At 41.9% G+C, this 18202-nt stretch overlaps 1 protein-coding gene across 14 annotated transcripts in view; it reads left to right on the top strand.

Moving 5' to 3' along the window:
* Positions 1-18202, top strand: part of MBNL1 (muscleblind like splicing regulator 1) — a 197739-nt gene that overhangs the window by 88432 nt on the left and 91105 nt on the right. The gene's annotated exons all lie outside the window — the stretch shown is intronic.

Here is an 18202-nt window from a genome sequence, read left to right as displayed (position 1 = left end):
TTCTTTCAATCCTTCACTCATCCATGTCCATCACTCCTTTCTTCCCTCTCTGGTCTCCTCTATCCCCATCAGTCCTTCCATCCTTTTCGTCTTGTTTTTTTTCCCCCACCTTCACCATTTTCTCTGTAATTTCCCCAGCTTAGTGATTAGTTCTTCATAGCCACAAAGCTAACAGGCTCAGGAGGCTTCAACAATTAGGTCCTTGTTGCATTTCTTATCAGCTCACCCCAAGCTCCCTGCGTTTCTTAGTGTGCTCTGTTTCCAGGTGTCTTAGCACAGTCCACCACCTACCCTCTCTTAACCATCACTAGCTTTCTCTGCCTTCTCTCAAGTTTCTCTCTCTCCCACTCTTGCCTAGACAAAATCATACCCACCAGCCTCTCCTCCCAGCCAAACATCTAGGTTGCTTCATCTTTCCTTTCCTTGTGTTGGGAGTGGGTGTGTGGGGGAAAGGAGAGCAGTTAAATAGAGTCTTACCAGGCTGCTCATAGTGCCCCCTGAACGGAAGAAACAGGAGGAAGCATTGCATGCCCGTGCCTTTTGCTTCACAGCTATTTCACAACCAGGGTTGGTGCCTTAGACCTGGGAACGAGCTGGAAGTGTTGGTGAGTGTGTGGCTCACCAAGTGATGCTGTTTGTACCATGCAAGCCAGAATTGGGGAATACGTCCCACACTTGTTTATGGTTTATAATTGTAATGATGCCTAGAGGCCCCATTGTGCTGAACACTATACACACACTTATCAGAAAGACAATCCTTGCCCCAATCAAAAGCTTACAAATCTAAATAATTTTAGGTAGGGGGGTGGGTGGGTGTGTGTGTATATGTGTGTGTGAAAGTAAAATGAAGAACAAAAAATAATTGTTTGCCTCACAAAAAATTGGTAGATGGTGAAATCGTTTCATTTATTTTATCTGAAAAGTTTCCTTGAGAATTCTTACACATGATATATTTAGATAACCTGTTCTTTTTTTCTAAAATGCATTTTTTCAACACGTTAAGTAAAATCCAATCTTATCCATGATTTACAGTAAGGAGTAAATCTGTCTTTGAGCCTTACACCACTGAGTGGAACATAAAAGTCCAATAGTGCGCATGCACACACCCACATAATAGAGGCTAAAGGCATGTCATTGTTTCACGTGCAGTAGGAAGGACACAAAAGAAGAACAAGGTTTGGGCACAGACAGCTTTCTTCTCTTGCACATTAAAGGAGGAATACACGTCCAGTTTTCTGGCAGCGTAGTCTTTTTTCTTATTGCCATTGGATTTTGTGTTCAAAATACAGAATTAAGCTTTTTTTTTTAATTAAATGCGGAAAAATTAAAAGAAGTCAAGGGGATTTATTATAATGCTCCATAGCCAGCAGCATTTTTTTTTCAGTATAAAATGAAGGGGAAAGGCTTCAGAGACACATTACAAGCTTATCTGCTGATGTTGCAGCAATGAAATATGACTTTAAAAAACAAAACGTGACTAATTTATGGACAACTATGGGCTTTAATTGCAAGGGTAGTTCTATCTCATATGTTCAGACTACAAGTTCCTTTGACTTCAGTGGATCGACTTGTGTGAGAAAGGCTTGAAGGGTTGGATTCACAATGGACCATGACTATAGAGGGACCTTAGTTAGTTATCCAATTATAGTGCTGTGTGTGTGTGTGTACAAAATTGCAAGTGCACAATTAGATGACCTATTTTAACAGCCCTATTAGACTGTTCCTCAAGTGTTTTGTCTATAGCAAACTGGGTACTTTTAACTACAGCCGCTCTACTAAATAGACATTTACAGGTGTAAATAGATCCATATAAAATAAAAAGAACATCAGCTGCTCTCAGGTTTTCTGCAGTGCTGCAACCTACAAAACAGTGAATTCTTGGCACAGCATGCAAATGCTGCAGGGACACTACAGAGTGTATAAACATTGTTACATAAATTTCTTATCTTTGCAACTGAAATGGACAGTGAAGTTATTACTGACTCCAATAGGATCCCACTTACCGTTCTGCATTTGCAAAATAAAACAACTTATCTAACAGTTAATTCTTTTTATGGTACTTTTTATATATTCCATTGTTCAGTTTGATATATGATTCTGCATGGAAGAGTTTAGATATCACAAAACTGCTTATGTGAAGTTTTCCAGTGGTAGAGTTAGTGTGATGTTACGTACATTTCAGTTTACATCATTCCTTTTCACCTGGATTTGCTTTGTTCTTTCCTCAAGGACTCTCTTGAATTAATTTAATTAGCATGTTCATTGTTCAGACAGCTGTGGTAGAAATCACTGTAGGCTAAAATGTTCTGTTGGATCTGTGGGGCTCCTTTTGAAGTCAGTGGGAGATGCACATTCATACTGGAGTAAAATGTGGCCAATTAACATTCAGTGTTGCTGTTAAATACCTCTTTATTGGTCTGGCATCTTTGGAAATAAGTTCTAATGCTGTCTTTTTCAGAACTAGATATTTATGTTTTGGGCAAAAACAGGATTGCTCCGATCCATCTAAATTGTAGGAGACCGATAGGAGAATTAACAGGGTTTTACAGCAATTCAAATTAATAGAGGAACTTTAAACCAGTTTTTATTTATAGATCCATAAAATAACCCAGTACAATGTCTCTAGTGAATCTTCACTATCTAACATAACATATACTTCTTAACACTCAAAGTCAAAAAGTCAATATTTTCAATGCATCTCCTGGTTTCTTTAACCAAAGCATGGCAGACCAATGTGATCAATGTCTGCTTTGTCCCTGATACATTTTAAACAAGTGACTAACTTATAAAATACTGAATAAAGTTGCAGTTTGCTCCTAATACAACAACAGTAAGGACCAAAGGATAAAACAGTGAGAAACCCAGTGTGATCCAGTGTGTTTTGCAACATGATGTATTCGTTAACATACAGGCATGGGCCAGGATTCAAATATTTATACCAACTAGCTGAACTGTTCATTCAGGTAAGTAGAAGATATACATTAGATTGATATCATCTCATGAAAAGCCTGATGCATGCTAAACTGATTCTGCTAAACAATCTGTTGAGTGCTGCATTGTTAAAAACTATGCTGCATAATTCTTAGGACCTAGTAATATATACTGATCTACAGTGACTTAGAAATCTGAAATAGATCTCTCTGGCTCACTCTTTAAGATGTTCATTACTCTCAGGTATCTGGTCATTTAGGGTGAAATCCCGCACGCATGGATGTCAAAGGGAGTTTTGCTGACTTCAGTACAGTCAGGTTTTCACCACCAGTGCTTAGAGATTTGTATCCCTTTACCTCAAAAACAACAAAAATACTCAGCAGAATATTTTCCTTCATTTATTACAACGTCTAGAAGACTCAGACTTTTTGTTTTCCTTCTGGTAATTTTAATTTGTGTTTCTTTCATTGAATACAAAGTATGCTGCTCAAGATGAGGTATTTCTTGTGAATCAACCAAAATGTGAAATTCAATTGGCTACATATCAGATCTGCCTTCTAAAGAGAATGTGGGGACCGAGTATGTATTGTAGTACCCTAACAATATACATACGCAAACTCAATGCTTAACATGAAATAGTACCCACATGTCTTGGTTGATTTGGCTGTCTCATCATAAGGCACAAATTAACTCCCCATTCAGAATTCCAGTTTTCATCCTATATGCTTTTAATCACTAATGGATGATATAAGGCTGGCTATATTGCTGAGACACCTTCCTCTCTGATATGGGGTCATCTGTAGCTGTCAGTAGCTGAAGTTTGTACTCACAGTGTATGACATTTGTATACTTCCTCAATTCCTTTCCACTTGCCAAGTGTTTCTTTTTCTTCTGTCTTTAAACAAACATTTAACCTTTTTATATATGTTAATGGTCTCATGTAATTGTCGGTGACAGAGCTCATGACAGTTTTCTTTGGCTAAGAGTTGCTGGGATGGGAGCTGAGCAAATCCATTGGGGAGCTAAGAATAAGAGTGATCCATTTCCCCAGGCTGTGGAGCATCATCTGAGGTTCCTTTAGCTGGAGTAGGCTCCATTGCATACCCACACCCTGAATGGGGAACTGGAGGGTTTGTACAACAGCTGCTGCCATGCAGGAAGCTCATATATAGCTGAGCCAGGCCGAGTGTGCACGTTACTTATGTGTATCCCCATCAAGCTCTGACCGCCTGCCCCTTGCTCAGCAGAACAGTATTGGCCCTACTCTCTGGGGAGCAGAGGTAAGAACTGGATTTTGGCTTTAATGAAATAGTCAAAGCTTCATAATTAAAAGAAAAAAGTGTCATATATAAAAATAAAAGCTGTTGGCACACTGCACTATAAGGCAGATTCCTGATTTCTGTCTGTCGCTTTGATTGGTACTTGATACTGATCATCAGAATGTTAATTAACCAAGTGAAGCCATTCATTACTGGAAATCTGAAACATCTGTCTGGCTTCTATAGTTCATCAGCCCAGGTTCTCTCCTTACTTCTCCCCCACAGTATGTGATATCTCTGAACTGTTACTTAACTTTGATAACTTATTTCATGATGTGTAGGCCTTTTCTGCCAATAAGGCACAAAGGATCAGATTCTTCTACTTTCAGACAATCCCAGTCACTGTAGTGGAGCTGCACAGATGTAAATTAGATCAGAATTTGGTTTTGATCTTAGGGCTCAAATGTGCCAGGAGGTCACAGCCCCATGCTGGGGACAGTAACAAAGTGAATTGCTGCAGTGTTAGCTCAAAGAAGCCTAAGGCACAGTTCTCGGGAGGCAAAGTCACCTCATCAACCTTCAGAATTTATGTACTTTTCTTAGAACCCTGTCTGCCCCCTGCCCTTCCCCACTCCAATAGCACAGCTAGCCAGAAGCAGCCCATCTGCTTGAAGGAATTCTGGGACTGCAGCGGTGCCCAGCCCCTCTCTGCTGCATAAAGGGGGGAAATATTCCTTGTGCCCTCCCCAGTGATGTGCCTGCTGCAAGGGCTGACTTCCTTGGGTTTTGCAAATCTGTCAGCTAAATCCAATGGAAAATCTTACATTGAGATACAATGTGTGGGTTTGTAACACACTCTGAGCAATTCAGATCCCAATATCAAAAAATGGATTATCGTGGTCCATAAGTGTAATATCTGTGATAGATGACATTGTGAATTTATATTTTGCTTAGCTCTTTCAGATAAGCACCTGGAAGCCAGAATAAAAATAATTGCTGGCACATTTTTAAAGTGTGAGGAGAAGTTGTATTATATGGCATGCCTCCTAATGAAATGAAAGGTGAATGTGTGTAAGTGAACATGTTGCTCTCTCTGGATTGGTTGCTGCTTGGATGGGGTATAAGGATTCTCTACAGTTAATGGAGGTCTTCTTTTAGCTCAAGTGGTAGAGTTCTGGTTTTATTGGAGATGTAGGACTAGGGTTCTAGCCCTGCCTGTGCTGGTGTGTGCAGTATAATGCAGAGGTGTAGTAGCCTCTCTGTAGTTAAGGGTGAAAGCAGGATTCCATTTTATATGGTCAGTTTTGGATTTCCTTTTCTATCTCCCATCTCCAACAAAAGAGAAGGAAAAGATTAAATCCTTATCCTTTCTGATTTTAAGAGCTGAGTCTCATTGACAGTGTATTCTGGGAATTTTGAATAAATTAAACATGAACTCTTCAAGATTAAAAAACTTAAAATTGGCACCTTTTAAAAATGCTGGAAAAGTCGCTAATATTTCGGTGCGTCCTTCTGTTTGTCCATCTAAATCACATTGCAGCGCAACACTGGAGACAGGTGGATTTTGACATTGTCACATTCAGTACGCGCTTTTAGGGATGTAAACAATGGAATGTTAAAGATGGGAACCCCCTTATCTTGGTGAGGACTCACTTGCACAAGGAGACCAGTTGACTTCAGTGGGACTACTCCGCTAAGTGCTCAGCCAGAGAACAATCTTGCCCTGAAGAGATTGCCGTTGTTTGAAAACTAGCCATGATTCTCCATCATTAAAGCTGATGGGGAAAAAAATAAAAGGCCAAAGAATAATATTCTATGACAGCTATTACCATTGACAAATGCTTACACCACGCAAAGCAAAGGTACTGGATTGCTGTATTGTTTGTACTGGGAAGCATAGAGACTGCCTGATTGCTCAGCAGGGTGGCACCCACAGAGAAGCTGAGCACAATCTAATCCAAATAATAAAAAGGCAATTTGAAGCTGGTTTGTGTTGAGCCCCTCCATTACCCCTTCAAAAAAAATATAAAAACTATTTTAACACTAAGCAGTGAAAACACAAGTAGCTGTTTCCATCTGAAAGCATTTTCTTCTGAACAGTACAAAGTTAATTTACTTATTGAAGCTTCTTCAAGGAGGTGGTGGCACAGTCACACATGTTGCAGTTTAATGCCCTGCAAAAAGTGCTGCAGAAAAGCTCTTGCCCCATCGATTCCAATGAGTTTTAAGCAACTACTTTGATTTCTTTCTTTCTTTCTTTGTCTACTGTTTCCACTAAAGGACAGTAGAAAGTGAGTTGAAAGCTATGTAAGCATGGAACCCAAATATAACACCAGCATAACTAAAAGGATCAGATTTATCAATGATGCATGTGCTCTGCTTTAAGGTAAAGTATTATGTAGTATAGTTACAGTAGGCTAAATTAATCTCTGAAACCCTGTGCAGTTACCCCAGCAATTAATTTGACCTATGCATCCTACCTAGACCTTTATTAGATGGCTAAGTATCTTGTGGGGGGGAAAACCCTCTGTTTCAGTCACATCATTTTTATGAGCAAACTGAATTGCCTTAATTTAACCACAGTATAAGTAGAGCCGTGCAAATCTGCGGATATCTGCTTGAGATCCGTGAACCATTTTTGTGGATCAGATGTGGACAGGGCTCTGAGTGTAATCAGACTGTCATAAAAGGGTTAAGATTTTAGCATTGCTGAGCCCAGAACACAAGCTGTATGTTAAAGTACAAAAATGTTTTACAGTGTGTTCTGAATAATTATTTAGTTGTCATGTGTGTGCCGGTACAAGTAATACCTATTTGGCTATTCTGATGGACCTAGAAGCACTATTTTTCTACTATAATGCCAGAGACACGGTCTATGTTTCAGTCCCCTGAGATTTCTCCCCCTTTTCCTCCATATTGGCTGTTTTCAATTTACTTCCCAAATATAGTATGTGCGCTGTAATTAGGTAGCATGTTTTGGATGTTATTGAAGCAATATGTTTTCAGCTAAGAAAGTTTACTTTATTGTAAAATTTCTTACACATGTGGGTGTTTAGCCACCTGAGTATTCTTTGTTTTCCTAAAAATATACTCAGGTCATTCTATTTCAGTTCAGCAGTTTAAAATACATAGTGGGGTGGGGTTTTATAAAAAGTAAAATGTGTTGGATTTATTTTGTCTACTTGGAACTAAAAATGCTAGCAAGCTCTCACACAGCTGTGAGGAGCAGAACTCATATTTCATTGGACACTTTAATTCAGTTGAGTAACGTTTCTTTTAAAAGTAGGACATTTAAAGGTTCCTCTTTTCAAAACTACTACTTTTTGAAGAGTGACGTTTTGGTAAGAGATAAGTTTCTAATATTGAGCCTGATCATGAAAGTATTGTGTGCATGGAATTTCCATTAAATTTAAATGGGAGTTCGGCAAAATGCAGTGTGTGTAGGATCTGATCCATTGTCTAATTGTCTTTGGTATTAAATGACTATAATATAAACAATGCCTTCTTAGGACATTTTATATGGACTTTCAGCACATGGCTTATTTTGTAGCCAAACTATGTAATCTGAATGAAAGCACCTATTTGTTTTTCCAGGTAAAAAGAATAGTCTGTCTCCTTGAGCCACCTAGATCTATGTGCAGGGATTCATTTGAACCTCTGTGCATTTGCTCCACAAAAATTCACACTTCCTTTGAGTTTTAGACTGAAACAAAACTAGAATCTCAAAGGCAAGCAAAACTCATTAGAAAGCACCAAGTTTCCCTGGTTTGGTGCTAAAATTGTGTGACACTGAATGTCTCCTGGCTTCAGTGTGAGATTCACAAATTGGTTCAGATTTATTTGAATTTGGGCTCAGGTTCATTAGAATCTTTCAGTGAACTTGAGCTAAATTTCATATTTGTGATATGCCCCAGAACCAACCAAGTGTCTCATGCTTTTTGTGTTTATATCGCAAGTTTCCCACAGCTCTATCCTCTCTCACTCTAGTTAGGTCACAGCTGAAGATGAGTTGGGTTTGCAATGTGTTGATAGCTGTGTTGAGAGAGCTTAGACATGACATGGGGTAGGTATTGTGCATTAGCCCTCCATTTTTATGAGCACTGAATTCACCCTTTAGCCTACACAGAGAATTTCATAAGATTCTGAAGTATTACATACTTTTATAAAACTCTATATGTAATTGTTAGGACTATATTGAAATACGTTTGTCAGTCTAAAATCTTTGGGGTTGGGAGAGTGCTTATGCCTGGCTCTTCCAGTACAAATGGGAAGTGTGGTCGCCCTGGGTTTGGGGATATTTATATGGAGCAGAGGTCTAGCATTACTTAGATATTGTTGTTTTTGTCCTTTTGATCCAGAGCCTTAATTTTCAATAACTGGATCATAATATCAGAAATGCACGTGTGATATTTGGGTTGGAGAAAAGAAACTTTTCTGACAATTTAACTGTCTTTACTTACCAGAGACTATGTAGCCCAATGAGCTGCAGCTTTTGACAATAGCAAATTGAAGCTGACCCTCAGGCAAGAAGTCCCTTCCCTCCCAGAACCATTGTACAGTATGATCCCCTACACAGTTGTGGGGTCAGCTATGCTGATTTCCTGGGGCCAGCACAACTGGTGATTCTGACCCCAGGATTGACTACCCATGCCCAGGCAATGATCCAGTATGGTATATGGGCCCTCAAATAGTTGCACTTTCTTCATCGTGAGTAAATGATGAGGCTGTACTCTCTAAATGTTAAGCAGGTTTAACCCATTGCTTTGACACAATGAGTCACTTGATTCATCTGCCTCCCTGGGTCATGCTCTAGTGACAGCCCTTGGCTGCATCCTCAAACACACGCCTGCCTGGACCTCCCACATCCCAAAGCTCTGCCTGACAGATGCACGTTACTTGGATGGAATAATTCAGTCTGCTATGATACTGACTAACTAGAGGCAAGAACTAGCCACTAGCCTTTTCTGCTGATTGGTTATCTTCCTGCATCTTCCAGGTGCCTGAAGATAGCCCTTCAAAATCCTGGGGAGCCAGACAGGCCACCCCAACATCATCACAGAGAATGCAACCTTACTTAATCCAGTATTGCCTACAATGGGTGCTGAAACAGATCTTCAAGACACCTTAAAAAGCCATTCTTGAAGGTGGAGTGGGGCCATAAGACTCCCAGTCTATTAGAAGAGCCAAGGGTTGTGCACATTTGACAGCCAACAAAGCCTTCCACTAAGGGTTGAGATAAGCACAAGACATCCTCTATTGCAGGATGTCATGCAGTCCCATGTTCTTCTGGCTGGCCAAGTATGTAGCGGCAGATTCAAATGCTGTCTGTATGGAAAGTAGAAAGAGGCTATTGCAGAGGCAGCAGGGAAGGAAAAGGCCCAAGAACGCAAACTGACAAGCAGTGTAGCACAGGTCTGTTTCTATGCCATTCGTTGACCCTATAGAAACTACAGCTGAAGACCATGAAACTATAGCTAAAGACCATGACCAAACTCCCATTGAATTCACTGGGGCCAGGAGTCACCCTACAAGTATTTACAGAACATGGCAAAGGGGAATAATAATAAGCATTTATGTAGTGCTTTATAACAAGTTAACTAATGTAAAGCTTCCTCGGATCAAAGTCCTAGTATTAGAATGCCAAAACCCAGGGCAGGCACTGCTGTTACGCAGCAGATAAAGGGGATCATTTTATCTGTTCCCTGTTGAGGCATATTAAAACCATCTCCTTTTTTCCCTACAAGAGTCTGCCTGTTCACAAAAACAGTTGATCCTTCCAGCTGAGATGTGCCATCTGCATCGAAGTGCAGGGTTGTGACCGTTTGGATTAGGTGAAAGATGCTTTCAAATTCTGAGTGAGATTTTATATTGCTTCATTGGAAACCACAACAGAATCCTTCAAAACTGGCTTGAGATACTTACAACCGCTGATTTGAAATTAGAGTATGTCGAGTGGAACTTTACTCAAAATGAGTGAGACCTGCCGGTAAGCTACACATTAAGGGCCTGATCCCACCAGGAGCTAAGTACCTCCTGCGAGGTGCCGAGAAACCTTAACTTCCATTAGTTTCAATGGGAATTGTGGAAGGTAAGCATCCACTAGGACAGAGCTCTGCTGGCCTAAACCAAAGCTCACTGAGGCTAACAGGAGTCTCCATTATCTTTAATGAGCTTTGGATCAGGCCCGAAATGTTTTCTATATGGGTTTGTTCTTTTATATAGGAAGTGTAGTTCCAGTGGTTCCAATACTAAAATTAAATGTTTTACACCCTCATTCCAAGTTAACTTGATACGCCTCTGCTCAGAGCAAGGTGCTAGAGGACAAAACAGTCCATTTTGCGGGTAACTAGTGAAAGGAGTGGCTGCAAAAGTGGTTCTGAACATATGCAAAAGGCTCACTTCCATTTTTACCTGTGAATTTTTAACTGTCAGAAATTCTCGTTTAAGAAAAGTATTTGCCTGAGAGGGGAGTGTTGCCAGGAACAGGAAATTAGAAAGTGCAGAAGAAAGGAAGTGTAAAAGCCAAAGGTAGCAGTGGGTGAGAATTTAGAGCCCAATCCTGCCAGATGCTGTGTGCCTGTTGCAAAGTGTGGAGCCTCCTCAACTTTCATTGCCAGCACCTTGCAATAGCATTGGGCCCCAAGATAGCAGTAAGTGCTGATCTTTCCACTTCAGCCATCTGTATTGCAAGGGCCTTGTCATTGACTTTCATGGCTAGACATTTTGTTTATTTTTAATAAGTTTTCCCCACTGCCTGTTTCTACTTACAAGCATTAGAAATTTGGTTCTCTTGAACGGTTTGACTACGATTTGAACATGGCAACCTGAAGCCCCAATCCTGAAAACTGCTCTGCATGAGGAGATCCCTACAGCTGCACAGACCCCGTCTGCCTTCATTGGGACTCCATGGAGGCACAGAGATCTGCTAGTTCAGAGCAGCTAGAAGATTATGGCTTCAGGTTGCATGTTCAAATCTTAGTCAAACTGTTGGGGCCCAAATGAGGGTCGTACCCCAGGACGATTTATATTTGACTGTTTCTGTATAAATTATGCTGTTCCATGCAGGTTGAAAATTTACCCCATGAATAATGCATAAGTTGCAGTGTAAACACTCAGTGTAAACACTTTAGTATCATGTATAAACTACTGACAGGATTTAAAATCTGTTACTGTACTTGAGATACTGCGATTTTTCAGAACCAGAAAATAACGCTATCAAATACACAGCAAGTTTAGTTGCTAGGCAAGCTAACAAGGAAACACAGAACTTTGTAGTTTTTATTTGGATTATGCTAATAAATTGACTTGGCATGTTCAGGACTCTATTATATGCATGGTTTCAGTCAGGCCCACCGACAGCAATGCCCAGCGAGCTGCTGGGTGTGCTCTTCTGGCATGGCCAGGGTTTCCTTATGCCCCCCTGGCTGCCATGGCAGCTGCCGGTACCACCCCGTGCATGCCTAGGAGCATAGGTGCCGACTTCCAGATTTCCCAGGGTGCTCGACCCCCCGCTCCATCGTTGGCCCCTGTCTCCAATGCCCCACTCCACCTCTTCCCACCCCTGTTCTTCCCCCGAGGGCACCCCATATACAACTGGTGCCTCCCCATAGTGGTGGGGCACTCTCTAAAGGGCATGTCACGTGTTGTCCCCCCCGCCCCCCCGTGCCCAGCCCAGGGCCACCGCGCTCTCCCCGCCCCATGTTACCCGCAGGGGTGGGAGCCTCTTTGTCCTCCCGCTGCGTCTCCTGGCATGTTCTGTCACTCTCCCTGGTGGTTGCCCCTTCCACTCCCGACATCTGGGCCATGCGTCGCCCAGGCCCACCCCTGCCCCACCTCTTTCCACTCCCCGCCCTCGCTCCTCCTCCCAGTGCCTCTGGCACGCCGCCAAACAGCTGATGGCGGTGGGTGGGAGACAGTGGGGGGGATTAGGACAAGCCGATCGGTGGGGACTGCCACTGGCGGGAGGCCCTGGGGGTGGAAGGGGCCTATGCCTAGGAGCCTGTGGCCCTTTAAAATCGCCCAGGCCCCTGGGCAATTGCTCCCTTTGCCCCTCCCTTTCGGCAGGCCTGGTTTCAGTTCTGTTGTATTGGCTTGTGACTGGCAATGTAGACAGCTGTGCTTTAAATCAACTTCTGTTAGCTAAAGGCCCAAATTAAAAAAAAAAATAACAACTGAGCTTTAGATTTAAATAGCACTCCATGCATTGGGTGAAAATGGAGAACAATTTGCCACCGTTATTTTTTTAACAAAGCTGTTAATTCCACACGCAAAAATGTACTGTGTAATTTTGAAAAAATACTTTCTGATTTGCATCTTACCACATTTAGTAAAGCATAAGATTTCAAACTGTATCCTCATTTTACTCAGGGCCTGATCCTGCTCTCATTCAAGGCAGTGGGAGTATTCTCATTGACTTGAATGCGAGAAGGATCAAGCCCTCAGTGAGGTTATTATAAAATATAAACATGTACATCATGTAACAAACCAAATTGCTTAGGGGCCAACCCTGAAAGGGGCTGTGCAGCTCCTGTTGACTTTAGTAGCAGTTTGAGGCATGATCCTATAAACATTTGCTACCAGAAGTAATGCTCATTACTATCTGTAGTATCATATCAATCCAGCGTTACTTCTCCTGGGAGTAAGCACTTCTTCCAGTAGTAAATGCTTGCAGGATTAAGCCCTCCAAACACTGAGCATGTTATAAGAGAGATTCAGCAAGTTTCATTTTCAGACACCCAAACAATAACCCGGTAATTACTGTAATGCATAAGAATCAGTGTCGGGACTGTTAGTCATCTATTTTGTCACCTATGGCAATAACATGAAACATTTTCCATTCTTAAATGGCATGCCCTGTTAGTTGATCAGGAACCCTTTCTCATGTGCCTCCCTTTGTAAATTTCTGGTAGTTTTTTTTATAAAAGTCACTTACATGCTAACAACATCTGCATAAGTAACCTGTTTTCTGCTATACTTACACATCTTCGCTTATTTGAATTATGTAGCAGTGTGTTAGCATTTTCTTAATTGAACCCTAGGTATACAGTACTCCAAGATTTTCAATATCTAGAAAAGAAAGCACACATTTCGGCAGCTGTAGCAAGAATCATAATGCAGTTTAGATCCGACAGTTATTTTGTCTCTGAGAAATGTTATGTTTTCTGCTCAATTTCCTTTGTGACATTAATTCTACATGCCTTAACTAGCAGCTATTACTGTAGGCACTGAAATAAAAATACACCTTTAACTCTTTCCATAGGTGAAATAATTAATATTAAATAACTTTTGTCTTATAATTGCTGGAAGATTTTTGTTTTGTTTTGCTCTGTTTCTTTGACTGGACTGTGGAAAGTTTCACTGAGGGCTCTAGTCTGAGCTCTTTCCTCACTCAGCATTTCTTTCCAAAATGCTTTGTGTAATTAAATAATACAACAAATGAGTTAAATTATTGTTTTGTTTTGTTTTAACAAAGGAGTGGGAGAAAAAAGACATTGAGAGTTACAGGCAAAGAAAAATGGGATTTCCCACAGGGATTTGAAATGAGATGCAGAGTTATAGAGGAAGAGAGATACAGGAAGTCCGTTCCAAACACCAGGAAGGGGAAGGCTCTCAAGCCAAGCAATAGCAAGCTAGTGTGTATTTTGGCGGGAAAGGATTGAGATGGAGAGGCAATGAGGAGCCCAGTATTAGAGGCATGATCCTGTTGAAGTCAAAAGGAGTCTTTCCATTGACTTTAATGGGAAGTGTATCAGCTCCTTTTGCAAAGATCTGCACTCCTGCTCTGGCCCCTTTATGCTGGGTAAAAGGGCTGAAGTAGTGTAAAGAAGATCTACAAGCCCCAGATCCAGCCAAAATAATCTGGCATAGGAACTGGGCATTACAGCTTCATGCTGACCTCCTAGCTCTGGTGTAGAATGTGTGCTTAGGCATAGGAAGAGACTATTACAACAAGACAGGCTCCCAGGACTCTGTGACCTATACTGGGGGCCATTCCAGCCCTGAGAGCAGCCTGGAGTCAGGTGGGTGCAAAGGTGGAGTAAAGCCACCATAGCCCATCGTTGTCACACATTGTAGCTCCGTAGTCCGTGCTGTGACTTACAGGCAAAGCACAGACTTTCACCCTAGATAAGCAGTATGAGAGGTAGAGAGAAGCGAGGTCTGTTGGGTAGGGAGGAACTGAGTCTCTGGAAGATTTAAAAAAGTTATGGGCCTTCTTCCAGAGCTGGCTGTATTTTAAAGAAGCCCCATTGAAGGCACAGGAACAAACTATCCTGATGTGCAGAAAGAATAGCAAATATGGCAGGCAACCAGCTTGGCTTAACAGGGAAATCTTCAGTGAGCTTAAACACAAAAAGGAAGCTTACAAGAAGCGGAAACTTGGATAGATGACTAGGGAGGAGTATAAAAATATTGCTCAAGCATGCAGGGGTGTAACCAGGAAGGTCAAAGCACAGTTGGGGTTGCAGCTAGTAAGGGATGTGAAAGGTAACAAGAAGGGTTTCTATAGGTATGTTAGCAACAAGAAGGTGGTCAGGGAAAGTGTGGGACCCTTACTGAATGGGGGAGGCAACCTAGTGACAGATGTGGAAAAAGCTCAAGTACTCAATGCTTTGTTTGTCTTGGTCTTCACAGACAAGGTCAGCTCCCAGACTGCTGCACTGGGCAGCACAGTATGGGGAGGAGGTGAGCAACCCTCAGTGGTGAAAGAACAGGTTAAGGACTATTTAGAAAAGCTGGACATGCACAAGTTCATGGGTCTGGATCTAATGCATCTGAGGGTGCTGAGGGAGTTGGCTAATGTAATTGCAAAGCCATTGGCCATTATCTTTGAAAACTCATGGCAATTGGGGGAGGTCCCATATGATTGGAAAAAGGCAAATATAGTGCCCATCTTTAAAAGAAGGGAAGAAGGAGAATCTGGGGAACTAAAGACTGGTCAGCCTCACCTCAATCCCTGGAAAAATGATGGAGCAGGTCCTCAAGGAATCCATTTTGAAGCACTTGGAGGAGAGGAGGGTGATCAGGAACAGTCAACATGGATTCACCAAGGGCAAGTCATGTCTGACCAACCTGATTGGCTCCTGTGATGAGATAACTGGGTCTGTGGATATGGGGAAAGTGGTGGGCATGATATACCTTTGACTTTAGCAAAGTTTTTGATATGGTCTCCCACAGCAAGTTAAAAAAGTATGGATTGGATGAATGGACTATAAGGTGGATAGAAAGCTGGCTAGATCGTCAGGCTCAATGGGTAGTGATCAACAGCTCAATGTCTAGTTGGCAGCCAGTATCAAGTGGAGTGCCCCTGGGTCTGTCCTGGGGCTGGTTTTGTTCAACATCTTAATTAATTATCTGGATGATGGGATGGATTGCACCCTCAGCAAGTTTGCGGATGACACTAAAATGAGGGAGAGGTAGATATGCAGCAGGGTAGGGATAGAGTCCAGAGTGACCTAGACAAATTGGAGGACTGAGCTAAAAGAAATCTGAGGTTCAACAAGGACAAGTGCAGAGTCCTGCACTTAGGACGGAAGAATGCCATGCACTGCTACAGGCTGGGGACCAATTGGCTAAGCGGCAGTTCTGCAGAAAAGGACCTGGGGATTACAATGGACAAGAAGCTAGATATAAGTCAACAGTGTGCCCTTGTTGCCAAGAAGGCTAACTGCATATTGGGCTGCATTAGTAGGAGCATTGCCAGCAGATCGAGGGAAGTGAATATTCCCCTGTATTCGGCAATCGTGAGACCACATCTGGAGTATTGCGTCCAGATTTGGGCCACCCACTACAGAAAGGATGTGGACAAATTGGAAAGAGTCCAGCGGAGGGCAACGGAAATGATCAGGGAGCTGGGGCACATGGCTTTTGAGGAGAGGCTGAGGGAACTGGGCTTATTTAGTCTGCAGAAGAGAAGAATGAGGGGGATTTGATAGCAGCCTTCAACTACCTGAAGAGGGGTTCCAAAGGGGATGGAGCTCGGCTGTTCTCAGTGGTGGCAGATGACAGAACAAGGAGTAATGGTCTCAAGTTGCAGTCGGGGAGGTCTAGGTTGGATATTAGGAAAAACTATTTCACTAGGAGAGTGGTGAAGCACTGGAATGGGTTATGTAAGGGAGGTGTTGGAATCTCCAGCCTTAGAGGTTTTTAAGGCCTGGCTTGACAAAGCCCTGGCTGGGATGATTTAGTTGGGGTTGGTTCTGCTTTGAGCAGGGGGTTGGATTAGATTACCTCCTGACGTCATCTTCTAACCCTAATCTTCAGTGATTCTTCTGTGATTCCTACTCCTTTTGAAGAGGATAGCATAATTCCCATTTACTTCAATGAGCATAAAATTAGTCTGAGGCTTTGGCTACACTTACACTTCAAAGCGCTGCCGTGGCAGCGCTTTGAAGTGTAAGTGTAGCCAAAGCCTGAGACTAATTTTATGCTCATTGAAGTAAATGGGAATTATGCTAAGTGTAGTCAAAGCGCCAGCGCTGGGAGAAAGCTCTCCCAGCGCTGTCCGTACTCCACCTCCCTGTGGGGAATAACGTACAGCGCTGGGAGCCGCGCTCCCAGCGCTGGGGCTTTGACCACACTGGCGCTTTGCAGCGCCGCAATTTGCAGCGCTGGAGAGGGTGTGTTTTCAGACCCTGCTGCAGCGCTGCAAATTTGTAAGTGTAGTGAAGCCCTGAAGGATAATTTTGAGCTGGAAATGGTTGGGAGGCCAGTAGAACTATGACAGTGGATGTTGATGTTGATGGATTTCCTGTTCATGTGTATCTGTGAGAAAGCAGGGAGCAGCATACTGCACATTCCTGAGATTTGGGACTAGGGGAGGCTGTAGAGAAGGGAAGAGCAGTGGTTAATTATGTTTAACTTTACAGCAAAGAAAATATCCAAGAGCTAAAAGAAAAATAATAGTCAGCCCCACTGTTTTAATTACAAACACTTGTCAATAGGAATTCCGGAAAGAACCTAAAGTTCAGATACAGTACATTAGTCACAATCAACCAACCATCAATAATTAGTAAAAATAGCTAAATTTTGTTACAGTCCACAAAGTATCTTGACTAAAATGACAAAGAGAAGCATTCCACTTTTACCATTACAAAGAGGTTTTCATAATTAAGTTTTTAATTGCTCTGACTTGATCACTCAGGTCATTTTCAAGGACAGACAGGTCCTTGCTGATACCTCCTTTGATTGCAGACAATGGGACAGATCCTCAGCCCCTGCTAAAGCTACCCACTCCTTTCCAGTAACTCAGGTGGGCAAGGAGTAGGACTGTAAAGGGCCAGAGCATACAGCCAAAATAACCAAGGGCAGCCCTGAGACTTAGAGTCACATTTTCCCACTCCTCAGCTGCTCTGTGTAAGCTTGCACAGCTGAGGATCTCATCTGGCCCTCTATTCATAGCCAATTACCACCATCCTGTTTTCACTGACTTCCACCATAGTAGGATCAGAACTGTAGACACTTCAGTTGCCATAAGGATACATCTAAAATGAATATATGCTATAACAAGAATATAGTATAAACATTTTCAAGCACTGGGAAATCAAAATATGACCAATTACATAGAATTATCTTAAGAACTGCCTTCAAATTATTATTCTTATAAAAAGTCATTTCATAGAGCTGTGCAGAAATGCAGGCAAGCATAGCTGTGAGCTTAGTTATAGCATCATAGATATAAAATTGTTGGAACAACATACAAATAATGAGCTACAAAGCTTAAAGAGGGAAATTCATTTTATGTATAATTAAAATATCTATCAAATTATTGAAAAAGTATGTTAGATATTTTAAAAGGGATTCTATCTTTTTGGAGTTAATTCAGGATATTATAATCTATTTATTAAATGACTTCTGTTAACAAGGAGCAGTTCATTTTGCAAGTGTGATTACCTTAGCATTTATTTGTGTTCTGATACTGTAATTTTCAATGTAATGACATATCATTGCCATAAAATCAAACAAGGTATTGTATGCACCCTAAGGGTAGGGGGAAACGTTTTCCCCTTTTTAGA

Source organism: Mauremys reevesii, linkage group 9, assembly GCF_016161935.1.
Source record: "Mauremys reevesii isolate NIE-2019 linkage group 9, ASM1616193v1, whole genome shotgun sequence".
Classification (NCBI taxonomy): domain Eukaryota; kingdom Metazoa; phylum Chordata; order Testudines; family Geoemydidae; genus Mauremys; species Mauremys reevesii.
The sequence above is the reverse complement of the archived record's forward strand: the minus strand, read 5'-3'. Positions and strand labels throughout refer to the sequence as shown.